This window comes from Rhinolophus hipposideros (assembly GCF_964194185.1).
Source record: "Rhinolophus hipposideros genome assembly, chromosome: 6".
NCBI classification, from domain to species: domain Eukaryota; kingdom Metazoa; phylum Chordata; class Mammalia; order Chiroptera; family Rhinolophidae; genus Rhinolophus; species Rhinolophus hipposideros.
The window spans coordinates 21,566,886-21,592,658 of NC_138052.1; positions in this window are offsets into that span (position 1 = coordinate 21,566,886).

The following is a 25,773-nucleotide window of genomic DNA, read 5'->3' on the forward strand; positions in this document are numbered from 1 at the left end:
CTCTGAGTTTTTTTGTTTTTTTTTTTTTTTTTTTTTTTTTTTTTTTTTTTTAGATTCCACATATAAGTGAGATCATGCAGTGTTTGTCTTTCTCTGTCTGATATTTCATTTAACATAATGACCTCAAGGTCTATCTATGTTATCACAAATGGCAGGATTTCTTTCTTTTGTCTGGCTGAATAATATCCCTGCGTGTGTGTGTATGTGTGTGTGTGTGTGTATGTGTCTGTGTGTGTCAGAATAAGGATCTAGAAAGAGAGATACTTAACTAGAGTAATGATTAAACTAACAGAATGCAGTTTATTAGAATGTTAACGATAGCTACCCCTTATTGATCTATTACTACAGTGTAGGCCTTACACTAACCTTTTAAATATATTATCCAATTTAACCTTTACAAAAGCCTATTGAGTAGTTCTTACTATCCACATGTAACAAATGAGGAAAATGTTCAGAATTTTTTTTAACTACTTGTCAAAGTTTAATACGTTTAAAGCCAGACCTGGCCACAAAGACAGTATTTTATCCTCTGTATTACACTGCCTATAATCTAAGTTTCAGAGATTTCACTCTAAGTTCAGAAAAGGAGAGAAAAGTCATACATATGCAAACAAGGCAGAGATTTGGGTTACAGTAAGGTCAATGTAAGTATCATATACTTGCCAAAAACTTTTAAGCCATCATAGGCTTCAATTATAAAAATAAAGTGTCAAGAATAAAGAATGCAATAGTTCTTCACTGATGACTTCAATGCACCCTATCTGGATTTCAGTATTAAATTCTGGAGGCAGCATTTTTGAAGGAACACTGACAAACAAGAGAGCTGCCATAAAACAAGGGTAATAAGAATGTATTAACTGTTATTACAGCCATCTTTCATTTAATATATGCTGTGTACCTGGTGCTATCTTTGTACTTTATGTAGTTTTCTTTTTAATCCTCACAATATTCCTGGAAGCTCGGTATATATTTTTTTTCTTATTTTACAATAGAGAAAAGTAGAACTAAGAAAGAGTGTGCAATTCTCCTGAGACCACATAGTTAATATATATTAGAGCTCGAAAAGGTCTCCCAAGACCACACAGCTAATATATATTAAAGCTGCTATTTATCTAACAACAAAGCTAGGACACTGCCTATTATACTACCTTGCAATCTTGAAAAGAATTGAGGAAGTTTAGTACTTAAAGAAGACAAATATTAAAAGGATTAGGCTTATATTATTGTATTTTCAAAGGACTAAACTAGAAACAACTGGAAGGCTATCAAAGAGACACATTTTCTTATAATAAGTATTTTCTATTGACCAGGCCAGTTAGAATACATTATTCTAAGCCACGCCAAGATGATAACTTGCCACTTAATGCTACTTTTTGCCACATTGTCTCATTTCTGACTCAAGGAGTTTTCATTTGGAGTTTTCATTTGCAGTTCTCTTAGCCTGAAATACCCTTCCCCTGCATCTTCTCTCTGAGGAGGTAGCATTTTGAGTGGAGCCTTAGTGATAAGTGTTATCTTCTTTGATTGTTTTGAGAAGGGTAATCCTGACCTCATTACCACATTGCACTTGTTTATTTATTTTTAACTTTGAATACAAGAATACAAGAGAACAAAGATCAGAATTGTGTGAGGTACAGAGCACACACTCTGTGAATATTTGTTGAATACTGAATAAATATTGATGATATTCATACCTTCCATGGAGTATCATTAGATTAAGTTCTCATTCATTGTAAGAATCTGAGTCTACTTTTAGCCCAATAAATAATGAAGGCAGCAAATAGGAGATGGTCTGTATAAACTGTGTCTTCAAAACAACTTAAAACTTCACAATAGTCACACCAAAATAATCTTTCAGTATGTACCAGTGAATATAAAATTATATTGTAGAACTTGTAAAGAAGTACTAAAAAGTGTACAAGAGAGTTGGGACAGTTGTAGCGTAAGTTAATTGTTAGCTGAATTCGATATTAATTTTCAAAATCCATACATCGTGCTCCTTGGGCAATACTGTGTGTAGGCAACATGGAAATAAGAAGCTATTCCTAGGGCATATCTATAAAATAAATGAAAGTATGCATTAGTACCAAAATAAATAACATTTTCTTAATGTTTATGGTATGTTCAGAATTGTGCAGAACTTTATACATGTATTTTCCCTTTTAATCCTCAGAACACACTTGTGAGATAAGATTTCTAAGTAATAATTCTCCCATTTTACAGATCAGGAAAGTGGGGCATAATGGGCTTAAGAAATAGTGTAGAATTACACAGTTTGTAAGTGACAAAGTCATATTTAGTCTTTAGGTCAGTATGACTCCAGTCTCACTGTTGAATGCTATCATTCCACATTATACAAGTTCATCCTAAATGGTAAAGCAAAAGGGAATATATTCAATGTCACCCACAATGGAAACACAAAACTAAACATTATTCCTTTTTCTTTTTTTTAATTTGAAATTCATACATGGAGAATTCACTTTTGAGGTCAATTTGAACTCGGTATTTCTTTGCAGGTTCTAATATATACCTTGGGGAATTATTATAAGGAAAAGAGAGCTATACCTCTTTGTGGTGAACAAATGATATATCTCACTGTAACTCATTTTCTTCTTCTCAAAATCACCCTAATGTTTGAGAGACTGATCTGTAAAAGAGGAAGCATCTTATGCTGTGAAGTTATAAAAAAAAGAACTACGATCGATGGATGGATGTTAGAAGGAAAGCGATTTTGGTTTAATGTGAGGGAGAAATTTCTCTCAAGTTGGAAAATGAGCTACCTTGAGAGTTGTGACTGCCATTTAATGAAGAAGCACTTTTAGAGACAGAGAAACTATTATCCAAGTTATAGAAAAGGGGTCAGCAAGATTTTAAGGTGAAGGTATAGATAGTAAATATTTTACTCTAAGCTAGCAGTATGGCCTTTGTTGCAAATGCTCAGCAATGACCTTGTAGTGCAAAAGCAGCCAAAAGATTGGCTTCCAAAAGATTATGGACATGAACGGGTGTGGCTGTGTTCCAATAAAGTTTTATTTACACAAATAGGCTAATGGCCAGGTTTGGACTGAGGATGAAATCTGCCATCCCCAACTCTAGAGTGCTTTCATCAGGATATGTTCTCTACTACTACAAAACCTCCACATTTCAGTGGTTTAATACAGGAATTGGCAAACGAGGACCCCCAGGCCTATCTGTTCCACAGCCTTGTTTTTGTATGATTAACAAGCTAAGAATCATTTTTACATTATCAAAAGTCTTAACAGGAGAAAGAGAACAAGTAACAGAGATGATTGTTGCTCACAAGTCTAAAAATCCTTATAAAGTGGGCCTTTTACAGAAAAGGTGTGCCAACCTAAACAGATTAGATTAGCTTTCCTCCAAGCCAACTCAAGGACTCAGACCTCTAGAATCTGGGGCCCAACACATTCAGCATTGTGTGGGAGGAAAAGCATTAGAAAGTCATAGATGATATATAACTCTCCTATTAAAGGAGTGATACTAGTTGTTTTTGCACACATTTCATTAGCTAGAATTAATCATGTGTCTCTGCCTAGATTCAAGAGGGCTACAAAATATGTGACTGGCTACACACCAGCACTTAGTTCATACTATGGAAGAAGAATGTGAAACTTTTGGGGGTCAGAGAGTTGTTTCCAGCACATAGTAGGGATATGCAGATCAGATTGAGGCTCAAAATAGATACACCCTGTGAGTTAAAAATGGACTCTGTAATAAATCTGACAAGTAGTGACCAAAAGTAACCTCACAGGGTGATCTGATCTTATTATAAATTCCTAACTGGGCACTTCATAGTGGGTAGTCATGCCCCAGGCCCATAACATCTTTAGTAAAAGGTTTATCTTTGCTTTAAGCTAGCTTTGTCCATTGGTCTTGTGAATCCAGATTAACACACCTTTGAAATGCCACAGTCATTTTCTTTTTTCAGACTTGTTGAGAAGTAACCACCCTCAAGGGCAGACATAATCTTTTCAACTGTCCTATAATCCAACTAGATTCTCCACCCACCTCCCTTGCTTTCTCCCATCTTTATGTAATCTTCCTTATGTCCCCTCCTTAACTCCAAATGTGTAAAATAAACTGCCAAACTGTCATTCTCTGAGGCATTTGAGATCTTGCTTCCCAGTATGTCATCGGCTTGGCTCAAATAAACTCAGAAACATTCTCTACAGGTTTGGACATTCCTACATCAATAACTGCAACAGGCATTTCAATTTTTAGAATGATATTTTTATGTTCCACAATCCCTAAAGTTGTAGAAATATAGTACCTATGGGCTAGACAGAGGCTGAATTTCCCTAACACCATCTTCCATAACTTCTTGCTTTTCTTTGATCAGAAATGCCACCAGGGTTTCCCAAACATAGTATCTAAAAATATTTGTCTCTTAAAATTCTTTGCATATTTAAGCCTACATAAGAACCTCAGTATTATGTACTTACATGAGAAAATTACAAGTTTGAGTCTTGTAAGTGAATTAAGAATGATGCAACCTTTATGTCATAAAAAATGGCAGCGTGAAGTGAGCCTCTTGAAATGTCCCCTGGAATTTACAACAAATTGAACAACAGTAACTCCAAAAATGACTCCAGGTGCAGCAGACAGACAAGACCAAGAGGCGAGCAACTGAAATCATACAAAAGTGGGCAATTGGATGAACGGGGGAGGAGGGAGGCAAGAAGTTTGGAGATGCAAACCATGCAGGCAGAGGACGCAATCTAGGTTGGAGCTCCAAGGTTCCTGCGTTCTGTAGCGACCATAGCTGAGGGAGAGGGAAGAAGTCAGAATGCTAGTGCTCCACTTATGGCCCACAGTCCCGCCTGAAGGATCAGTATATAATGGCAATGCTCACAGCAGAGACCTCAGAGAAAAGACTGAGGGAAGAAGTGGTTTCACAGTGGTTTAAGCCCTCAATGACAAGCAGAGGATTGAAGGATTAGGCACAGAAGTTAGCCGCCCCTCAACACCCTCCCAGAGCTTGCACCAACCCGACCCTCCCAATACTAGAAGCAGAAAGGTAGCAGTGTCAGATCAAAAGAACAGAACATTTGCAGTTGTGAGAACTGTGTCCAACAGTCACAGACTCACAGCCCAACTAGTTCTGGGAAAGGGGAGGGAGTCTTTTGGATGCAGGACTGGCTATGTGGTGGTCGAAACCATTACTCCGGACCATCTCCCACAACCCACACTGCCCCTGTCCCTGTCTATCTGGGCGGATCCCTGCAGAAGTAAACAGAGCTGCTGAAACACACAAGGTCTGAATCCGGTGCAAGAAGAGCTTTGGAACTTCAAAAGCTCTCCCCATACCAACACAGAGGTGGTGCCCTGTGACCCAAGCACATTGTTCAAAGAGGAGAAGCCTGCCTTCCAGTGTGAGAAGCTGGAACAGTGCAGAGAAAATATAATACTACAGCACGCGAGAGAATAAAATGCTGTAGTTGGAGAGAAAATAAAACACTCTACCCACACCTACTGGAAAACAAAGGAAAGAACTCTTCTTATTAACCTGTTGCAGGAGCCACTCCTGTAGATACCTAGGAAGAGAAATAATAATTCATTAATTGCCATGAATAACCAAGGTAACAAGACAGCTCAGCAAGAAATGAAAAGTCTCCAGAAAATGAACTTAAAGACATGGAAGTATGTGACTTAAACAACAGAGAATTCAAGATTGTAGTTCTTAAAAAACTCAATGAGATGCAAGAAAACACAGACATTGGGAGTTTAATGAACTCAAAAACACAATCAAAGAACAAAATGAACGTTTTACCAAAGAGATTGAAATTTTAAAAAAGAACCAAATGGAATTTCTGGAGATTAAGAATTTAACAAAAGAAATGAAGAATGAAATAGCAAGCTTAGGTAGTAGAGTTGACCAAATGGAGGAAAGAATTGGTGACATTGAAGATAGAAATCTGGAAATGACACAGATGGAAGAAGAAAGAGACTTCAGACTTAAAAGAAATGAAAGAACTCTACAATAACTTTCTGACTCCATCAGGAAGAGCAATACAAAAATAATGGTCATACCAGAAGAAGAAGAAAGGGAGAAGGGAACAGAGAGTATATTCAAACAAATAATCGATGAGAACTTTCTAAACTTTTGGAACGAACTGGATTCTCGAATCCAAGAAGCAAACAGAACACTTAATTACCTGAATCTCAACAGGCCTTCTCTAAGACACATTGTATTTAAGCTGTCAAAAAATTAACGACAAAGAAATAATTCTCAAGACAGCCAGGGAAAAGAAGATAGTAACCTACAAAGGAAAGCCCATTAGATTATCATCAGATTTTTCAGCAGAAACTCCACAAGCCAAGAGGGAGTGGAATTAAATATTCAAACTATTGAAAGAGAAATTATGAGCCAAGAATAATATATCCAGCAAAGATATCTTTTAGATACAAAGGATGAATAAAAACCTTTCCAGACATACAGAAGCTGAGGGAATTTTCTAACACATGGCCTGCACTACAAGAAATACTGAAGCAGTCTATTCATCCTGAAACTAAAAACCAAAAGAATGCAAAACTATGAGTAGTATTATGAACAAAGAGAAGCAGAAAATGGCAAAATGTACACCAAATAGGACACTATACTCTTAAACATAACATACAAGGTAAAGAAGTTAAAAAAAACAAAACAAAACAAAAAAAACAACAACAACAAAAAAAAAACTTCAAAAAAGAGGAAAAATACAACTTGCTACTGCAGTGCAAAAAACAATTCACAGCATAAATAGGGATAATTTGTGACAAATACATTAAGGGAGAAAGAATAAAGGTCTGAACCAAACCAAAGGGAATGGAGAAAGTAAGCATACTGTAGAAAATGGAATACTCTAAATATGAAACTTTCTTTACATAAACTTAATGATAACTACTCAAAAGAAATCCAGAATTGAAATATGTAACATAAAAAAAGAAGAAATAGAAGGGAAAATCATAGAATACCACTTCACTGATATAATAGACAGCCACAAAAAGGCAAAGAAACAATGGAGACATTATCCTAACAGAAAACCAGAGATAGAATGACAGGAAGTCCTCACATATCAATAATCACCCTAAATGTAAGTGAACTGAATTCACCAATAAAAATGCAGAGAGTAGCAGATTGGATCATAAAGCTAAACCCAAGCATATGTGGCCTCCAAGAGACACATCTCAGCAATAAGACAAACATAGACTCAAAGTGAAAAGGTGGAAATTGGCACTCCAAGCAAATGGTATTCAGAGAAAAGCAGGTGTATTCATAGCGATAGCAGATGAAACAGACTTCAGGATAAAAAAGCTAACAAGAGACAAAGATGGACATTTCATAATGATAAAGGGTACTATACAACAAGAAGACAACAGTCATCAATATTTATGTCCCCAATCAGGGAGCACCGAAATATACCAAGCAACTACTCACAGAACTAAAGAGATAAATTGAGCTAAACACAATTATACTAAGGGACATAAATATATCATTGACAGCTATGGATAGATCATGCAAACAAAAAATAAATAATGAAATAGCAGCCCTAAATGACACATTACATAAAATGACCCTAATTGACATTTACAGAGCACTTCATCCTAGAACATCAGATTATACATTCTTTACTAGAGTACATGGAACATTCTCAAGGATAGAACATATATTGGGACATGAAACTAGCCTCAGCAAATTTGAGAAGATTGAAATATCCCCAGGCATATTCTCAGATCACAAAGGCTTTGAAAATGGATAACAATTATAAAAAGAAAGAAGGAAAAAAACACAAATATGTGGAGATTAAACAACATAATTTTGAAGAATAACTTGGTCAAAGAACAAATAAGAGGAGAGATCAAAAGACACATAGAAGTAAATGAGAATGAAAATACATCCTATCAAAATTTTTGGGGTGCAGCAAAAGCAGTTTTAAGAGGAAAATTTATATCATCACAGGCCTATCTCAAGAAACAAAAAAAATCCCAAATAGATAACCTTATGTTACACCTTAAAAAACTAGACAAAGAAGAACAAATAAAACACTAGTTCAGAAGAAAAATAATAAAAATCAGAGCAGAAGTAAACGAAATAGAGAACAAAAAGATGATAGAAAAAATTAATGTGATAAAGAGCTGTTGTTTTTTTTTTTTTTTTGAAAAGAGTAATAAAAGTGAGAAACCTGAAAAACTTTATTGGAGACGAAAAAAAATGGCGGCGTGAGGTGAGGCTCTGTAACGCTCCCCTGGAATTTACAACGAATCGGACAACAATAACTCCACAAAGGACTCCTTGCACAGCAGACAGGCAAGACGAAGAGGCCGACTACTGAATTCACCTCCAGGTGGGTGAATCGCGCGAGCGGGGGAGGAGGGAGAGGAGAAGTGCGGAGACGGAGCCGTGCGGGCGCAGGACACAGACCTAGCTCAGTGCTCGGAGCCCGCTGCGCCCGGATCTTCCGCAACTGCGGGAGAGGGAAGGACTCGGACTGCTAGGGCTCCGCGTACGGCCCACAGGGCTGAGGGGGCAGCATACAAAACCGCTGAACCCAACGCTCGCTCACGGCAGACCTCGGAGCAAAGACTGAGGGAAGAGGGCTGAAATCGGTGGTTTAAGCCCTCACTGCCGAGCGGAGAACAGAAGCCTTAGGCACGGAGACTAGCCGCCCCCTCCCTACCCTCCCAGAGCTCGCCCCGCCCCCACCTGCCCGGTGCTAGAAGCGATAAAGTAGCAGTGTCGGATCAAAGGACAGAATATTTGCTGCTCTGAGAACTGTGGACCGCAGACACAGATTCGCAGCTCAACTAGTTCCGGCAAAGGGGAAGGAGCTGTGGAAGCAGGACTGGCTGTGGTGGTGGTCACCGCCATTGCTCTGGGCCACCTCTCACAACTCACCCCGCCCCTGGCCCCACCTATCTGGGCAGATCCCTGCAGGAGTAAACAGAACTGCTGAAACAAACGGGCTCTGAATCTGGTGCAGAAAGAGCTTTGGAACTCCAAAAGCTCTTCGCATACCTATCAACCTGTTGCAGAAGACACTCCTGTAGATGTCTAGGAAGAGAAATAGTAAATCAGTGATTGCCATGAATAACCAAGGCAACAAGATAGCTCAGAAAGAAAGTGAAAAGTCTCCAGAAAAGGAACTTAGAGATATGGACCTTTGTGATTTAAATGACAGAGAATTCAAGATCGCAATTCTGAAAAAACTGAACGAGATGCAAGAAAACACAGAAAGGCAGTTTAATGAACTCAGAAACACAATCAAAGAACACCATGAGCATTTTACAAAAGAGATTGAAATCTTGAAAAAGAACCAAATAGAATTTCTGGAGATTAAAAACTCAATAGAAGAAATTAACAATAAAATATCCAGCTTAGGTAGTAGAGTTGACCAGATGGAGGAAAGAATCAGTGACATCGAAGATAGGAACCTGGAATTTACACAGAGGGAAGAAGAAAGAGACTTGAGACTTAAAAGAAATGAAAGAACTCTACAAGAACTTTCTGACTCCATCAGAAAGAGCAATATAAGAATAATGGGTATACCAGAAGGAGAAGAAAGAGGGAAGGGAACAGAGAATATATTCAAACAAATCGTCGATGAGAACTTCCCAAACTTGTGGACAGAACTGGATCCTCGAATCCAAGAAGCAAATAGAACACCTAATTACCTCAATCCCAACAGGCCTTCACCAAGGCACATTGTATTGAAGCTGTCTAAAATCAATGATAAAGAAAGAATCCTCAAGGCAGCCAGGGAAAAGAAGACGGTAACTTACAAAGGAAAGCCCATTAGATTATCATCAGATTTTTCAGCAGAAACTCTACAAGCTAGGAGGGAATGGAACCAAATATTCAAACTATTGAAAGAGAGAAATCATGAGCCAAGAATAATATATCCAGCAAAGATCTCCTTTAGATATGAAGGAGGAATAAAGACCTTTCCAGACATCCAGAAGCTGAGGGAATTTTCTAATACACGACCTGCACTACAAGAAATACTAAAGGAGGCTATTAGACCACCATCAACAGGGACAACTTGTGGCAACCGAAACATAAAAAGGGGGAGCGTAAAGGCCTGAACTGGAATATGGGAATAGAGAAAGTAAGCGTACTGAAGAAACTGGAATACTCTAAATATCAAACTTTCTTTTATATAAACTCAAGGGTAACCACTCAAAAAACATCCAAATCTGAAATATATACTGTAATAAAAGAAGAAACAGAGGGAAACATCATAGAATACCACCACACAGAAATAACAGACAACAACAAAAAGGCAAAGAAACAATGGAGACACAGCCTTACCAGAAAACTAAAGACAGAATGACAGGAAATCCTCACATATCAATAATCACCCTGAATGTAAATGGACTGAACTCACCAATAAAGAGACACAGAGTAGCAGATTGGATCAAAAAACTAAACCCAACCATATGCTGCCTACAAGAGACACATCTCAGCTACAAGGACAAGCTACAAGCTACAAGGAAAGGGTGGAAATTGACACTCCAAGCAAATGGTACCCAGAAAAAATCAGGTGTAGCCATAATGATTTCCGATGAAACAGACTTCAGGGTGAAAAAGATAACAAGAGACAAAGATGGACATTTCATAATGGTAAAGGGGACTATACAACAAGAAGACATAACAGTCATCAATATTTATGCCCCCAATCAGGGAGCACCGAAATATACCAAGCAACTACTAACAGAACTAAAGGGAGAAATTGACCAAAACACAATTATACTAGGGGACTTAAATACATCATTGACAGGTATGGATAGATCATCCAAACAGAAGATAAATAACGAAATCGCAGCCCTAAATGACACATTAGAGGAATTGGACATAATTGACATATATAGAGCACTTCATCCTAAAACATCAGACTATACATTCTTTTCTAGTGTACATGGAACATTCTCAAGGATAGACCATATATTGGGACACAAAATCAGCCTCAGCAAATTTAAGAAGATTGAAATCATACCAAGCATATTCTCTGATCACAAAGCTTTGAAATTGGATATCAACTGCAAAAAGAAAGCAGGAAAAAACACAAATACATGGAGATTAAACAACATACTTTTAAAGAACGACTGGGTCAAAGAAGAAATTAGAGGAGAGCTCAAAAGATACATAGAAACAAATGACAATGAAAATACATCCTACCAAAATTTTTGGGATGCCGCGAAAGCAGTTTTAAGAGGGAAAATTATATCATTACAGGCCCATCTCAAGAAACAAGAAAAATCCCAAATAAATAACCTCATGTTACACCTTAAAAAACTAGAAAAAGAAGAACAAGCGAAACCCAAGGTCAGCAGAAGAAAGGAAATAACAAAAATCAGAGCAGAACTAAATGAAATAGAGAACAAAAAGACAATAGAAAAAATTAATGTGACAAAAAGCTGGTTCTTTGAAAAGATTAACAAAATCGACAAACCCTTGGCTAGACTCACTAAGATAAAAAGAGAGAAGACACTAATTAACAAAATCAGAGATGAAAAAGGGGAAGTTATCACGGACACCACAGAAATACAAAGGATTATCCAAGAATACTATGAAGGACTATATGCCACCAAATTTAATAACTTAGAAGAAATGGACAAGTTCTTAGAAACATATAGCCTTCCAAGGCTGAATCATGAAGAACTGGAAAATCTTAACAGGCCGATCACCAGTAAGGAAATTGAATCAGTCATCAAAAACCTTCCCAAAATCAAAAGTCCTGGACCAGATGGCTTCACCAGTGAATTCTACCAAACCTTCAAAGAGGATCTAATACCAATCCTGCTCAAACTCTTCCAAAAAATTGAAGAAGAGTCAGTACTCCCTAACTCATTTTATGAGGCCAACATTACCCTGATACCAAAACCTGGTAAGGACAACACAAAAAAAGAAAACTACAGACCTATATCTCTATTGAATACAGATGCTAAAATCCTAAACAAAATCATAGCAAATCGAATACAACAATGCATTAAAAAGATTATTCATCACGACCAAGTGGGGTTCATCCCCGGGGCACAAGGATGGTTCAACATTCGCAAATCCATCAATGTGATACATCACATAAACAAAATAAAGGACAAAAATCATATGATTCTATCAATTGATGCAGAAAAAGCATTTGATAAGATACAACATCCATTTATGATTAAAACACTTACTAAAATTGGTATAGAAGGAAAATACCTCAACATAATAAAGGCCATATACGACAAGCCCTCAGCTAATCTCATAATTAATGGTGAAAAGCTGAAGCCCTTTGCTCTGCGTTCAGGAACACGACAAGGTTGTCCCCTATCACCTCTGCTTTTCAACATAGTGTTGGAAGTCCTCGCCAGAGCTATCAGGCAAGAGAAAGAAATAAAAGGCATCCAAATTGGGAATGAAGAAGTTAAATTGTCACTCTTTGCAGATGACATGATGCTATACATAGAAAACCCTAAAGACTCCACCAAAAAGCTATTAGAAACAATCAATGAATATAGTAAAGTTGCTGGCTACAAAATCAACGTACAAAAGTCCATTGCTTTCCTATATACCAACAATGAAATCTCAGAAAAAGAGATAGAAAAAACAATTCCTTTTGCAATTGCAGCAAAAAGAATAAAATACCTAGGAATAAACTTAACCAAGGATGTGAAGGATTTATATGCTGAAAACTATAAGACATTTTTGAAAGAAATTGAAGAAGACACAAAGAAATGGAAAGACATTCCGTGCTCATGGATTGGAAGAATCAACATAGTTAAAATGGCCATATTACCCAAAGCCATATACAGATTTAATGCAATCCCCATTAAAATCCCAATGGCATTTTTTAAAGAAATAGAACAAAAAATCATCAGATTTGTTTGGAACCACAAAAGACCCCAAATAGCCAAAGCAGTATTAAAAAAAAAAAGAACAATACTGGAGGTATCACACTCCCTGATTTTTCCTTGTACTACAGGGCTACAATAATCAAAACAGCTTGGTATTGGCGGAAAAACAGACACATAGACCAATGGAATAGAATTGAGAACCCAGAAATAAAACCACATAAATATGGACAGATAATTTTTGACAAAGAAGCTAAAAACATACAATGGACGAAAGACAGCCTCTTCAATAAATGGTGCTGGCAGAATTGGATAGCTACGTGCAAAAGAATGAAACTGGACTGCTATCTGTCACCATGTACCAAAATTAATTCAAAATGGATCAAAGACTTAAGCATAAGACCTGACACAATAAACTGCATTGAAGAAAACATAGGTACTAAACTTATGGACCTTGGGTTCAAAGAGCATTTTATGAATTTGACTCCAAAGGCAATGGAAGTAAAAACTAAAATGAACAAATGGGATTATATGAAACTGAAAAGCTTCTGCACAGCAAAAGAAACTATTGACAAAATAATGAGGCAACCAACTGAATGGGAGAAGATTTTCGCAAACAGTTCCTCTGATAAGGGGCTAATATCCAAAATATACAAGGAACTCATGAAACTCAACAACAGAAAAACAAACAACCCAATTGAAAAATGGGCAGAGGACCTGAAGAGACATTTCTCCAAAGAGGATATACAAATGGCAAATAGACATATGAAAAAATGCTCAACATCGCTAATCATCAGAGAAATGCAAATGAAAACCACAATGAGATATCACCTCACCCCAGTCAGAATGGCTTTCATCAACAAAACAAATAGTAACAAGTGTTGGAGAGGCTGTGGAGAAAAAGGAACCCTCATACACTGTTGGTGGGAATGCATACTGGTGCATCCGCTATGGAAGGCAGTGTGGAGGTTCCTCAAGAAATTACGAATAGAATTACCATATGACCCAGCAATCGCTCTCCTGGGTATCTACCCCAAAAATATAAAAGCATTTCTCTATAGAGACACGTGTACGCCAATGTTCATTGCAGCTTTGTTTACGGTGGCCAAGACATGGAAACAACCAAAATGTCCTTCGATACATGAATGGATAAAGAAGTTGTGGTACATATACACAATGGAATACTATTCGGCGTTAAGGAAAGATGATATAGGAACATTTGTGACAACATGGATGGATCTCGAGAGAATAATGCTAAGTGAAACAAGTCAGACAGAAAAAGCAGAGAACCCTATGATTTCACTGATATGTGGTATATAAACCAAAAAGAACAAGACAAACAAATCAGAAACAAAAACTCATAGACACAGACAATAATTTAGTGGTTACCAGAGGGTAAGGGGGTGGGGGGTGGGTGATGAGGGTAAAGGGGATCAAATATATGGTGATGGAAGGAGAACTGACTCTGGGTGGTGAACACACAATGGGATTTATAGACGATGTAATACAGAATTGTACACCTGAAATCTATGTAAATTTACTAACAATTGTCACCCCAATAAAATTAATTAAAAAATAAATAAATAAATAAATAAAAAAGAAAGAAAAAAAAAAGTGAGAAACCTTTGGCTAGACTCACTAAGATAAAAAGAGAAAAGACACTAATAAACAAAATCAGAAATGAAAGAAAGGAAGTTATCACGGACACCACAGAAATACAAAGGTTCATTCAAGAATACTATGAAGGACTATATGCCACCAAATTCAGTATCCTAGAAGAAATGGACAAGTTCTTAGAAACATATAGCCTTCCCAGACTGAATCATGAAGAACTGGAAAATCTAAATAAACCGATCACCAGTAAGGAAATTGAATCAGTCATCAAAAACCTTCCCAAAATCAAAAGTCCTGGACCAGATGGCTTCACCAGTGAATTCTACCAAACCTTCAAAGAGGATCTAATACCAATCCTGCTCAAACTCTTCCAAAGAGTTGAAGAAGAGACAGTACCCCCTAACTCATTTTATGAGGCCAACATTACCCTGATACCAAAACCTGGCAAGGACAACACAAAAAAAGAAACTACAGACCAATATCTCTGATGAATACAGATGCAAAAATCCTAAACAAAATTCTAGTAAATTTAATGCAACAATAGATTAAGAAGATTATTCATCACGACCAAGTGGGGATAATCCAGGGGCACAGGGATGGTTCAACGTACACAAATCGATCAATGTGATATACCACATAAGCAAAATAAAGGACAAAAATCATACAAGTATATCAATAGATGAAGAAAAATAATTTGTCAAAATGCAATATCCATTTATGATTTAAACACTTACTAAAATTAGTACAGAAAGAAAATACCTCAAAATAATGAAGGCCATATATGACAAACCCTCAGCTAATATCATAATTAAAGGTGAAAAACTGAAGCCCTTTGCTTGATGTTCAGGAGTACGACAGCGTTGTCCCCTATCACCTCTGCTTTTCAACACAGTTTTGGAAGTTCTAGTAAGAGCAATCAGGCAAGAGAAAGAAATAAAAGGCATCCAGATTGGGAATGAGAAGTTGAATTGTCACTTTTTGCAGAATGACATGATGCTATATATAGAAAACCTTAAATAGTCCACCAAAAAGCTATTAGAAACAATAGATGAATACAGTAAAGTTGCCAGCTACAAAATCAATGCATAAATGTCCATTGCATTCCTATATACTAACAATGAAATCTCAAAAAAATAAATTTAAAAACACAATTCCTTTTGTAATTGTAACAATAAGAATAAAATACCTAGGAACAAACTTAACCAAGGATGTGAAAGTCCTATATGCTGAAAACTATAAGACATTTTTAGAAAAAATTGAAGAAGACACAAAGAAATGGAAAGACATTTTGTGTTCATGATTGGAGGAATCAACATAGTTAAGATAGACATATTACCCAAAGCAGATTTAATGCAATCCCCATCAAAATCTCAATGGCATTTTTCAAAGAAATAGAACAAAACAAATCATCAGATTTGTATGGTACCACAAAAGATCCCAAATAGCCAAGGCAATCTTAAGAAAAAAGAACAATGCTGGAGGTATCACACTCCCTGACTTCAGCTAGTACTACAGAGAAACAATAATCAAAACAGTACAGTATTTGCAGAAAAACAGACACATAGACCAATGGAATAGAACTGAGCACCTAGAAATAAACCCACATAAATATGGACAGAAAATTTTTGACAAAACCAAAAACATAGAATGGAGAAAAGACAGCCTCTTCAATAAATGGTGCTGGGAGAATTGGATAGTCACGTGCAAAAGAATGAAACTGTACTGCTCTCTGTCATCATGTACCAAAATTACTTCAAAATAGATTAAAGACCTAAACATCAGACCTGACACAATAAACTGCATAGAATAAAACATAGGTACTCAACTTATGGACCTTGGGTTCAAAGTACATTTAGGAATTTGATTCCAAAAGCAATGGAAGTAAAAGGTAAAATAAATGAATGGGACTATATCAAACTAAAAAGCTTCTGCATAGCAAAATAAACCACTGACAAAATAAAGAGGCAACAAAGCGAATTGGAGAAGATTTTTGCAAACAGCGCCTCTGATAATGGGCTAACATCCAAAATATATAAGGAACTCATACAACTCAACAACATCAAAAAAACAAACAATCCAATTAAAAAATGTGCACTGGACCTGAAGAAACATTTCTCCAAACAAGACATACAAATGGCCAATAGACATATAAAAAAAGTTCAACATCACTAATTATCAGAGAAATGCAAATAAAAACCACAATGAGATACCACCTCATACCAGTTAGAATGGCTATCATCAACAAGGCAAATAATAAGTATTGGACAGGCTGTGGAGAAAAAGGAACCCTCATCCACTGTTGGTGGGAATGCAGACTGGTGCAGCCGCTATGGAAGGCAGTGTGGAGGTTCCTCAAGAAATTACGAATAGAATTACCATATGACCCAGTAATGCCTCTCCTGGGTAAAATTCTGAAAACATTTATTCCTGAAGACATATGTGCTCTACTGTTCATTACAGCTTTATTTACAGAGGCCATGACATGGAGAGAACAAAAGTGTCCTTAGACAGACGATTGGATCAAGAACTTGTGGTATATATACACAATGGAACATTATTCCGCCATAAAATGAAATAGTGCCATTTGTGACAACATGGATGGATCTTGAGATTATTATGCTAAGCAAAATAAGTCAGATGGAAAAAGTTGAAAACCATCTGATTTCACTGATATGTGGTATATAAAACTGAAACAACAACAGAACAAGACAAACAACTGAAGAAACAAAAACTCATAGACACAGACAATAGTTTAGTGGTTATCAGAGTGTAGGGGGGTGGGGGGTTGGGAGATGAGGGTAAAGGTGATCCAATATATGCTGATGGAACGAGAATTCTCTGGGTGGTGAACACACAATGTGATATATAGATAATGTATTACAGAACTGTAGATCTGAAATCTATGTAATTATACTAACAATTATCACCCCAACAAACTTTACAAAAATAAGAATGATGCAGCCATATATATATACAGAGAGTGCCAAAAATGTATATGCATTTTAAGAAAGGAAAAAAATTGTACTAAAATTATGCTCATGGTAACCACTTTGAGCACCTCTTGTAATTGCAGAAGTCAAATGTGACTTGTATTCATCTTTTGTTATCTTTATATATTGAGTATTACAGTTTCAGTACAGTTTTTTTTTTCCTTTCCTAAAATGTGTATACATTGTTTTTGCACCCTCTGCATATGTTTGGTATTGATTTAAAAAAAAAAAAAAAAACATTTAGTTTCAGAATAATTCAATTTAGCCTCTATTATAAATTCTTTTACCTTACTTCATCATCTATACCTTTACATATTCACTAAGCCATGCCTTTTGTGATTGATGATCACTTATTAGGTTTCGAAAGTTACCAGTGACGGAAGAGGGGAAATTCCCCCCCTTTTCACTCTTAGTTTTTCTAGCTGGTCTAATAATCAAATTGACACAAGACAAATTAACCAAATTTAATTAAGTATATACATACAGGAGTTCCATAAGAATACGGAGCCTGATGAAAATTTAGCATTTCAGACTTGTTCGCCATCTTGTGTTAAGGAGAAGGGTGAGGAGAAGGGAAGTAAATAATGCTTTTGACTTCAAAGGGGAGGAGGAAGGTATTCATATGGAGACGGGAAGCAAATTTTGGTCAACAAATATTTGGTGTATTATCTTTGACAATGGGACACCAAAAAGACCTTTGATCAAATGGGCCTTGTTAGGTTCTTCCCTGTCTATCACATACTAATTTGCTTTAAATTATAGTTATCTGTGATAACTATATTCCTAGATCAGGTTTTTTATCTAATTTTTTTAGACAGGGGTAATATCAAAGGATTTTCCTGACACTTTCCTTCCTTAAGAACAACTAACCTCAGGGCTGGCCCGGTGGCTCAGGCGGTTAGAGCTCCGTGCTCCTAATTCCAAAGGCTGCTGGTTCGATTCCCACATGTGCCAGTGCGCTCTCAACCACAAGGTTGCTGGTTCAATTCCTTGAGTCCCACAAGGGATGGTGGGCTCTGCCCCCTGCAACTAAGGTTGAACACGGCACCTTGAGCTGAGCTGCCTCCCGGATGGCTCAGCTGGTTGGAGCTCGGGCTCTGTTTCATAAGTTATTGCCTGTTCGACTCCTGCAAGGGATGGTGGCCTGCGCCCCCTGCAACTAGCAACAGCAACTGGACCTGAAGCTGAGCTGCGCCCTCCACAACTAAGACTGAAAGGACAACAACTTGACTTGGGGGGAAAAAAAAAGTCCTGGAAGTACACACTGTTCCCCAATAAAGTCCTGTTTGTTCCCCTTCCCTCCCCCCCCCCAAAAAAAAAAGAATAACTAACTTTAAATAATCATTAAAAAGAAGACACATTTTGTGGTGGCAAACTCTGTTCCCCCTCGGTAGCAATAGAATATGAACCAAAATTTTTCAAAATAATATTTTTCATCATATTATTGTCTCAGTTCTCATTTCCATAGATTTTTATCAGGAGAGAAAGAAAGTGAGAGAGAGAGAGAGAACGGAGAGAGGACATCCCAAATAAATCTTGCTACTTGCTGTAGTAAACATCATTAAAGGTGTGAGAGACTGATTGACAGGACTTTAAAAATGAATCTATTTTAAGAGAAAATGGTGTAATCCCTCAAATAATTAAGTAAAAAAGAACAGTGGGATTAATAGAAACTACAGACAAGTGACCAACAAAATAGCCATTAAATTAGACAAAACTAATGGATAAGAGAAAGGACCGAATGGTCTGTTGAGAAGAAAATAAAAGAAAATTAAATTAATCTTCAGGATTTATTAAAACAACACAAGCAATAATCAGTATACTGCATGATTCAACATCATGGATTGAAGATGACATAAAGAAGTAAGATCAACCAACACTTTTAAGTCATCAACACCGAATCTGTACTATGCAATAACAAGGTTGTTAAATGGCAATATTCCAGGTTTGGCTAAATTCTGAGAAATACAAAGTTAAAAGGAGGTAGAATCGTGGTAAGAAATACCTTGTGACTAGAAACAGTCACAAGGAAACCATTGTTGCATTTCTTAAGTATTTTAATATGTATGAAGCACTGTAACATTTTAGGTATGTAGGTTAAAAGACATTATTACCATTAGGTTTGAAAAATATTATATTTCAATTAGAAGAATTCCCAGGGAAATCTTCTTAAGCCTGTTTTTTTTATAATTTTTGGTGTAACATTGAGAGAAATCACAGAGAGTCAAACACATTCTTGGAAGGTTAACAATTTTGTTATAATGATGTAAATATTGGTTTGAATGTTTACTTAGTGGGTTTATTTGTTGAAATTAAGTAAAGATTCAGGCAGCTGGGCACATTTGTAGTCAGTGAATCAAAACTATAGCTACCTTCAGCTGTATCAAAAGAAAATTAGTGTTGGCTTTTGTTTGTTTTTTAGTAGAATCTTGACACAGTGAAGATATGCTTTACTCACTAGCACTCTGATAGAAATGCTGCCTCTCTCCTCAGGGTGACAAATTACCCAGTTTTTCTGGGATCCATACTCTGCTGAAAACATTCTCCTCTCCCTGCATTAGTACGTGCTGACTACCTCTAGACCCTACAGACCACAGGCTGTGCCCTCTGGCTGGGGACACAACTTCCCTCTATTTTTGATGGTGGCAGACAACAATACATGGTTTGTGTTGCTTTCATTACATTATATTAATACAATATAAATTTAAAAGAACCTCAAATCAGTACAAAGTTTGTAACCTTTCTGGAATTCCTTTGTAACTCTGGGCCATTCTACCCATTAGCAAAGTCTCCTCATTAGACATGTCCTGCACAATTCCCAGCACATATTTACCCTCCCTCCCGGGAAGAACTTGATCTTTATTGACAAAACAAACAAACAAACAAACAAACAGAAAGTTTTAGCTTTAAAGTAGACACACACAAGAAAGCCTATATCTAAGATAAATTGACACTAGCTCCTTCTTTCAACATACCTGGAAAAAGTCTCCGTAATCTTACTTTCTTGGTATACCCACTTAGTCTTGTCCATCCAACATGTAATAACAGGAAGTCACATTTGTATTTTACAAAGGTCTTTCATGACTTTTATTTTTCTTTTGCTCACTTTTGATGAAGGCCATGTTCATATCTGTGGCCAACAACAAATTTTCTTGATTCTGACCCAGTAGAAAGTTCAGTACAGTAAAAGGTTTTCAAATCCTATACATGAACCACAGAAACTATACAAGCTAAGTTACCCAAAGGGATCTTTCATTCCAACATTTAGGAACTGAAGTCAACACAATTAGTTGCCACTATTGGTATGGTATCCGTATTTCCTACCCTCACCCTGAGGGCCACATACAAGTAGTTTCTGTTTATGCTCATATCTTCCCTCATCCCTCTGTTTAAAAGCATTCTTTGGACTTAGGGTTACAAAACATAAAGAAGGGAAGATGTGCTATGAAACTAGAATGGGACCTCTATACCATGGCAATCAGTGTACTTTGACCTTTTAATGGTGGCTCAGGATCCCAAGAAAGATTGTTACAAAATATTAGGGCAAAAGCAGCAAAAAGTCCTATATTTAGTCTCAGAAAGTATGCAGCATTCCTTTTGTTATGTATTTCTACTCTATTCTTTGGTCAAAGCAGTCACAATCCAGCCCACATTAAAACAGTCATAATGCCAGTGAATAAATACATTTCATTCTCAATCAGAAAAGTGGCAAAAATCTGAGCTCATTTTTATTCCACCACTCCATGTTTTCTTGGATCACATCCAATTAAAATACTTATATCTATATCATTGACTTGAGTCTGCTTTTTGGAACAACAAATCTAAAACAATCTGATCTCTGCTGATTTCTCTTTGAGATAAAAAGTTTGCTGGGCAGCACTGGTGGAGCAATAGGTTACAGGATGCCAGGCTATTGGCTGATAATTTATTTTTTTTTGTTATTGTTGCTTGTTTTTTTGTTTTTTTTTTTGAAATGTAGCTTAAGCTATGTATTCTTTCCCTATTTAATGGGATAATTTCTGTTCTGCCAGTAATTCCCCACAGGAATTGACAAAATTGGGATTTTTTTCTTTTAATTTAATTTTGTGCAGAAAAACATACATGGTGCCATTAACTAGTGGTGAAAATAAATCAGACTCCCCTAGTAACCAGTAGCTATCAGAGAAGCCTAACATTCTCTGTTGTTAGATTAGCCAAAGAATAAAAGTCTCTGTTTTAGAGATCCTATAGATCAAACATGAGTATGTAAGGAATAACTTTATTAACTGTGTCCCTAAGAAAGGATATGGGAAAACTAGGAGCATGTACAGAAATTAATAAGCGCACTGTTAAGATGAAGGGGAACAGAATATGTCATCCCAATTGTACGACTTTTGCAATTCAATTATTTTGAGCTAAAAACAATCTGGACCGAGCAGACTAAGGAAAAGCTTTCACTTCTCTCTTAACTGCCTACAGACTTTACAGAGGGGGCCTGTACCAGAAAGAGAACTATTACCAGAGATAATATTTTTATCTGAAAGACTTACCTGCATGTCAGAGAAAACATCAGATTACCAAACATCTGTTCTTCTTATCTTCCTATGAATTGCCCTGGTGCCCTTTGAAGCCCTGGGCCCTTATCTCATTCCTTAGCTCAGAATGGCCTATAAACCTCAATTGCCTGACTGCTTTTGGTTTCATATCTTTGTGGGGCTCCCATTCATATAACATCAAATTTGTTTATTTCTTGTTATTCTGTCTTATGCCAATTTAATTATTAGACAAGCCAAATAACCTATAAGGGTAGAAGGAAATATTTTTTATTCTCTACAGCAGTAAGTACGAGTATCATGTGAAAACATAATATATACATCACAGGGCAAAATTTCCCTGATTCATGGGGAAGTTATAAATCTAACCCATACAAATACTTCAATAGCTCTGACCCATGCAGTTCAGACTCAGGGCAGTGTTGCAGTTAAAATGGCATAGCCCATGAAAACAGAATAAATTTAAAATAATTCAAATCCTTCATTTCACTTGAACTTATTGAAATACCATGAAGGTGACAAATAGTCCAGAACAGTGATTTTTAAATGTCTTTTTATTTTTCTCTGTCTTTGGCAAACCTTCCATACCCTATACCTCCCTCATCGCTCACTTCAAAAGCATCTTTTTAAAAATCTCTGTCTACAACTCCCAGCCTGCATGTCTTATATTAACATATCTCTTCTCTTATTTTTGGTTTTTGGAAACTGACTAAATCTCTTCTTCTAGGGTGAGAAATTTTGATCTGGATAATTCTCAATGGATATTAAGATCACATATAACAGTTGGTATTCATTCAACTCTCATTCTTATCACAGACTATGCATGTTAACATTTAATTGCTCACCTTCACAAAATCTGAAATCCTTGTGTGGCTTTAAAGGAGGGCAGACTATGTCACCTCAAAATATGCATCTTTGCCATAAGGATTAGCTTAAGCTAATTGTTTTTAAGAAACAGCAGACCTAGGAAAACCTCTAAAATAAACAAGCAGAAATTGCCCTTCTGTGAGAGAAATTTACATATATAATTGAAATCTCCAATTTTTCAGATGGAGATTCAAAATGGTGGAGTAGATAAACACTGTCCCTGCTTCCTTTTATAAACAAATTAAAATTACAACTCAATTATAGAACAATCAAAATGGGGAATCACCTGAAGTCTGGTTGAACAGAAGTTTAATGAAGGATAAAAAGAAGAAATCATGTTGAGACTAGCAGGAAGGGCAGAGATGTGAAACTGGCTAATCCCAAACCAATGTGTGGTGATTGAAGACTGAGAGGGGTATTTTGGCCACTGAGGTTCCCCCCATAGAAGCAATAAAACCCAGTCCTATCACAGCATCCCCAGCACAGAGTACTGGTGCCAGGAAGAGGAGCCCCCACAACATCTGGCTGTGAAAAAACAGTAAGGTTTCCAACCATCTGAGTGGGACAGAAGGTGGTGGGAAATTCAGATGTCAGTTGTCCTCTTAAAGGGCCCAGACACAGACTCTCTCACTCCCTGACATTCACCTGGAGCTCCAGTGGAAAGATAGTAACTCAGAGGGTTTCGGAGAGGAGACATCAGGGGATCAGACTGAGTTGTGTGGCTTTGGAATGAGGGCTAGAGGACAGTTGGCATTTTCCCTGTATGGGGTCCTTTTCTCCTGCAGCCAGCAGGGAGGTGGCATCTTCCCTATGTTGAGCCCTCCCTCACAGGCCAAATCTGAATCTGATTGGTCTGATGAGCTCCACAGCTCCACCTTACTGACTCACTGGGACCCCACACTACCGAACACCCTTCACGCCAGAGGCACTTTATCCAAGAGCAGCCAGTCCCACCTGCATTGCACTCTTTTTGGAATACTACCAGAGTCAGACAGACTCCAGACAGGCCACGACTGGTCTTGGTGGACTCTAAGACTTTTGCTGAGTAGCTGCAGGGTCAGAACTGGCACCAAACCAGAATTTATATTAACCTGATGACCACAACTCTTCCCAATCTAGTGACTCCCTGAGATTCTGCCTCACCCAACTTGCATGCCTCACAAGGCTTTATCAGTGACTGAACCTTAAGGGAGCCAGCAGGTGGCAGCAGGCCTCAGGATGTCCGGGTATTTTGCAGAGCTACCACAGGCCTCATACTGGTGGCAGCCATTCTCTATCACAACATGGCCTCCAGGGTTAGCACAGACAGTGAACAATTGCAGATCACTATGTCTCTCCTACCAGGTAGTCTCTGGCTGGTCACAGGCTGTGGGTCACCTGTTTCTGCACTAGAGGACCTCATAAGAGGCCCCAGAAATGAGGTTGGCTTCAGACCACAGCAGAGCACTGACAATTAACCCCATAAGCAGCACACCAAAAGGGCAGTCTCAGCAAGCAACAAAGCCCACTGGGGTGAATCCCACACAGTGGAGTAAGCACTCCACACAGCAGGCTATAAGCTGTGGATATGGACAAACCCCACAGCCAATCAGCCTGAGGGTCAATCCCACCTACTAATGTGCCAGTTGCACCCAAGGCTCAACTATAACAGAAGGTCATGCACACAACCCGCACAAGGGACACTCATGGAGCACCCTGTACAGGTGGCCAGGAGACTGTGCCAGGGCCCTACAAGGAATCTACTACATAAGGCCACCTGGCAAGGACTAGAGGATGTAGCAAATCTACCTAATGCATAGAAACAAACAAATAGGCAGCCAAAATGTGGAAACAAAGAAATAAGTCCCAAATGAAAGATCAGAGGAAAACCCTAGAAAAAGAACTAAACGAATTAAGGAAAGCAACCTACCAGATACAAAGTTCAAAACAATCATTAAAAGTATGCTCAAGTAACTTAGTGAGAACTTCAAAACACACATAGCAAGCATAAAAAAGGATATAGAAACCATAAAAAATAGCCAGTCAGAAGTAAAGAATACAATAACTGGAATGATGAGTGCACTAGAAGGAATCACCAGCAGACTAGATGAAGCAGAGGATCAAGTCAGCCGTTTTGAAGACAACATAGCAGAAAACAATTAGAACAGCAAAAACAAAAAAGAATTAAAAAAATGAGGATAGCTTAAGAGACTTCTGAGACAACATCAAGCATAATAACATTCACATCAAAAAAGGTACCAGAAGGAGTAGAGAGAAAACAAGGGATTGACAACCTATTTGAAGAAATAGTGACTGAATACTTTCCTAACCTTGCAAAGGAAACAGACATACAAGTCCAGGAAGTGCAGAGAGTCTCAAATAGGATGAACCCAAACAGGCCCACAGCAAGACCCATTATAATTAGAATGGCAATGGTTAAGTACAAAGAGAGAATCCTAAAAGGAGAAAAAGAAAGGCTACTAGTAACTCATAAGGGAACTCCCATAAGACTGTCAGCTGATTTCTCGACAGAAACTTTGCTGGCCAGAAGGGATTGGCACAAAATATTCAATGTGATGAAAGGCAAGTACCGACAATCGAGATTACTCTACCCAGCAAAGCTATCATTTAGTATCAAAGGACAGAGAAAGAGCTTCCCAGACAAGAAAATGCTGAAGGAGTTCATCATCATCAAACCAGTATTGCAAGGAATGTTACATGCACTTCTTGAAGATGAAAAAAAACAAACAAAAATGATCAAAATTATAAATAATAAAATGTCAATAGCTACATACCTATCAATAATTACTTTCAATATAAACGTATTAAATGTTCCACTCAAACGGCATAGGGTGGCTGAATGGATAAGAAAGTAAGACCCTTAATATGCTGCCTACAAGAGACTCACTTCAGATTGAAAGACTCACACAGACAGAAAGTAAAAGGGTTGAGAAGATATT